The following is a 5,067-nucleotide window of genomic DNA, read 5'->3' on the forward strand; positions in this document are numbered from 1 at the left end:
GACTACCTCTACCTTGGGGTAAGGATAGACCGGACCCTCTCCTTCCACAAGGAGGTTTCCCGTACCTGGTTGACCGAACAAAATCAAGAAATGTCTTCATGAGAGCAATGAGCGGAGACGATAGGGGCCAGGCAAAAGAGTACTAAGATCATTCTATGTACATTTCTGTCAGGCCCATTGTAGGGCCCATGCCTCCCTCACTCTGATTGGCATTAAGAGAAACATAAAAACCAAAATGTCCAAAAAGAAGCCGCCAGGGTCATTCTGGGTGCCCCAAGGTGGGCGAACGGCTTCAACCTCCTTGGGAAACAAACCTTCTCCCCTGGCCTCACGAATGACCTAATTGCAGCACAATTCTTATCAAAGGTCATCCAGGCTCCCAGGAACACAAGCCTAAGACACAAGATAGTCAGACGCCTAGAACAGGATAACGAGCTGTTTGCAAACAACTCCTGGCGTCCACACATCCGGGTGTTATACGCCATCAGCTCAAAGAAAGCACTACTGGCCAAGGGCATGGACTCCCCTCACCCTGACTTTGTCGAAGCTCCGCCGTGGGCACAAACCTCGATAGAGTTCTCGGTCATGAGACTGGCAAGCCAAAAGAATGAATGTGTATGCCTAGCCTAAAGGCAGAAAAACCCCGAGGGCATTGCAGCCATCACCCCTCCGGGGAGCAGAACATATTACATGGATGGATCGGTCGATCCCTTGACCCACATGCAGGCGCCGGCTTCGCAGCAAGGGATGCCACAAAATCCATGAGGGTAACAGACAACGCCTCCTCGCTACAGGGAGAGGCAGTGCTATCATTGGAGCACGAGCCATGCGTCCCTGAGGAAGGACACGTTTGGGCATACACACAGACTCCAAAGGAGCCGTCGACTGTCTTCAGCAGCGCTCACCCACTGACAACATCACCTTCTGACTTACCATCCTCACACTGGCACAGAGGATTCTTGCACAGGGAGAAGAATTATCATAAAAATGGGTTCCCAGCCACATAGGGATCAGAAGTAATGAGCTTGCTGACGATTAGCCGAAGTTGGCAGGGTATTTCCCCCTAATCCCATGATAATACTCAGAGCCGAAAATTTTTAGGAGGAAGTGTACGGTGACGGCCACCTCCTTCCTCCTGCAGCTTCACAGAGAGGATACGAGATCTCCCCCTCGGCCAGATGGTACCTCAGATGCCAAAAGGCTATGAACCACTGGCACTCTCTGAAAAAAACAACAGAGGTACCCAAAATCATTCTGCCCACAGAATGCGCCTAGGTTACCACTGTGCATGGCAGGTCATACAAACCATAGAACGTGAAGAGAGGTGTTGCATGCATTGCGGCGAGCCCGAACGCCACACTTGTACAATACTTGGAGAATTGCTACACACGCAATTCCAAAGACAAAGCCAAAAGAACACAGCCGTCGTGCTGGTTTAAAAAAGATTATGCGAGATGTTACACCACGGCTACAGGAGCGCCTGCTGGCAATCCCACCGCCACGGTAAGCACCGAGTGTCAGACAAACAAATGAGACAGCCATAAAAAGCGACACAGGCCGGCCATAAGTGAAAGGCCGGGCGAAGCCAGAAAATTTGCAAATCTCAAGCAAGGAAGCAAGCCTATAATGTAGAACCTGAGAGCTTTATTCAGGTTGACCAATGCCTCAAATGCTACCGATTTAACCACACAAAGCACACATGCACACACGAAAAAGAGATGCAGCAGATGTGGCGAACTCGGACACTTCTTTGCACATGAACAAACAATCAAATATTGCAACTGCGAGGGCAGCATGTCGCCGTCAGTGGGGTCTTGCCCCCAAAAGCAAAGAAATAATTTAGACAAAAAGACAAACCAAAAAAAAAACACTCACCATTACAAACATCTACACCACCTCAAAACGACCAAACAGATTCCCTCGGGAAACACAATGCCTCTACCACCTCAATTTCCCCAAAAAAAACGCATTCATACATAACAACAACCCAAATATACAGACCATACTACACGTAGCTTTAATAGCTGCAAAATACAACGCCAAGAAATTCACAATAGGTGTGTATAGTGGTGTGTGTGCCTGTATATATATATATATATATATATAATATATATATATATATAAAATATATATATATATTATATGTGTTGTGTGTGTGTTGTGTGGTGTGTGTGGGGTGTGTGTGTGTGTGTGTGTGTTTGTTGTGTGTGTGGTTTTGTGTGTGTTCGTGTGTTCTTGGGGTTTATGTGTGTGTGTGTGTGGTTGTGTATTGTATATAGTGGAGTTCATAATAATCATAACCAAAAATTAAGAATAGTAAAAATAATAATAAATAAGAATTAAGTAATAACAAATAATAGCAAAATAAATAATAATAATAAAATAATAATAATAATAATAATAATAATATATATATATATATATATATATATATATATTTTATATATATATATATATATATATATACTATATATGTGTGTGTGTGTGTGTGTGTGTGTGTGTGTTTATTGTTGTTATTTACATATATTTATAAAATAAATAATATAATTTTTTTAAAATATATATAGGTGTATAATAAAAATAATATATAGATATTATATATATATAGATAAAATATATATATATATATAATGTTATATAAAATATGAAAGTATATTATTATATAATATATATATAACTATAATATGATATATAATATATATATATATATATATAAATTTTATATATATATATATATATATTTTATATATTGATATGAGAATTACAGAAATTTCAAGAAAAAAATTTACAGAATTGCAGGGAAGACAGGGAAAAAATTTTAGGAATTGACAGGAATTGACAAAAAGGAATTAAATGAGAAATGGAACAGAAATTGACAAAAAATTATGGGAAAATTTACAAAATTTACAGGAATGACAGGAGACAGGAATAAAATGAATTGACAGAAATTGACAAGAAATTACGGAAATTGACAGGAATTGGGTCAAGAATTGAAAGGAATTGACACTAATTTATAGGGATTGACAAGAGTTGACAAAAAATTTACAGGAATTAACAAGAATTTACAGGATTGATAAGAATTTACAGGAATTAACAAGAATTGACAAGAAATACAAGAAATGACGGGATTTTACAGGAATTTACAAGAATTAAGAGGAATTATCAAGAATTGATAGGGATTGACAAGAACAGACAGGCATTGAAAAAGAATTAGCGGGAATTGACAGGAATTGACAAAATTGACAGGAAATGACAGAGTTGACAAGAACTGACAAGAATTAACAGGGAATTTACAAGAATTGACAAGGAATGTCAAGAATTGACAATAATTGACAGGAATTGATAAGAATTGACAGGAATTAACAAGAATTGGCAGGAATTGACAAGAGTTGACAAAATTGACAGGAATTAACAAGAATTGACAGGAATTTAAAAAGAACTGACAGGAATTGACAGATGTTGACAGGAAATGAAAATAATTGACAGGTTGTAACGAGGCCGAGAGCGGTAGAGTGCAGACAAGTCGCGTCTGGCACTATGAGGAAATCTTGGGGCCCAGCGTTAAAGGTGAAACAGCCCTCTTGCTTGTTTGTAGATATACATTGTAATGAGAGGATGGTACAACCGACGGACAGAGGTTCAGTCCGGTCAGCGTGCTGTAGGCGTCTGTCTGTCGCTCGCAGGGACCTCTTTTATACAGATGAACTAGGAAACTCACAAGGGTTGCGATGTACTAGGAAGTATGGAGAAGGAGAGGATGTGACGTGTACACGGGACGGTGTCGCGAGGCGGAAGGCCTGCGGAATGTCGCGTCCGTTGTCATGTCTAGCAAAGGTGTGGTATGTAGAGGCTAGTGTTATTGTATTAAATATATATATTTGGTGTGGGGTTTGAAAATAAACCAATGTGAACTAGGTATTACATCGCTCGGTCACGCTCCCGCGGCGGTCCCCGCCGCAGAGGTGTCAGAGAAAGTGAAAAGGCGCATCTAGCTAAACATTACAACCTAAGCATAAAATATCCTACTCTCAAAAATAAGTAACGGGTACACTTTGAAATACAACAATCCATACGGATAAAATTAAGGCATATATAACATCAAGAAGGTACACAATGTAGAAGCTTAATAAATCATACGAAATAACAATAACATACAATGTATAAAATCAGTATATCATATAAAATAACGGAACTTTCCTGTGATTCACGAAACAGAAAATGACAAATAAGCACAACGTACAATGAATAAGTATATATATAGTATCTTAAAATACAATTTAACAGTAACAAAGATACACGTGGGAATACAATAAAATAAGAGGTACAAGATAAACAGCCGGGCCTAGCCAATGACAATGTGAGGGAATATACAAGGCTAAGCGTGACGGCGCCTGGTCACCAGTGCTGACGGGGAGGTTTAGCGAGGTCGGCGAGAGCAAGGGGGAAGATGGTTGTATGAGTAGTGAAAATGATGATAGGGGCGTAAAGTAATGAGGCGGGAGTCAAGTCGGCAAAACCGCGGGAGGATGAACGCAGCGCGGGACCATGAGCGTTGTTACAATTTACGTGATATGTGATGTCGTCAAATTTGTCTCATGGGATAGTCAGGAATAAAACAGTAATTGTAGAAACTGGGAAAAAATAACGTAATACAGAAATACAATCATCAATTGGGCAGGAGCTAAAAACAAACGACATGGTATGCAAAACAACCGGGGCTGCTAGTGTCGACGGGCCAAGAACATGAGTAACAGAGGTACGAGTAGGCGTGGGAAGGTCAAGCTCAGCTACGGGAGACGCGTGACCCCGCGTCAGGTACTCCCGTGGCACGCTTGAGGTAACAGGGGTCACAATGACCATTGCCTCGTGGCGCGGGTAGGGTGACCAACAAAAGTATGCATACCCCATCTGAAATCATCAATGCTTTTTGCCAACCGTAGATGGCACGCCCATCGGCACCATACAGTACACGAAGGGAGTCAAAAGAAAAAAAAAAAAAAATCTCAAGGATTTACACTATTAGATTAGGACACATAGATACATGCAAAAATGTAGGGAACGTCATCA

Source organism: Penaeus monodon, chromosome 44, assembly GCF_015228065.2.
Source record: "Penaeus monodon isolate SGIC_2016 chromosome 44, NSTDA_Pmon_1, whole genome shotgun sequence".
NCBI lineage: Eukaryota > Metazoa > Arthropoda > Malacostraca > Decapoda > Penaeidae > Penaeus > Penaeus monodon.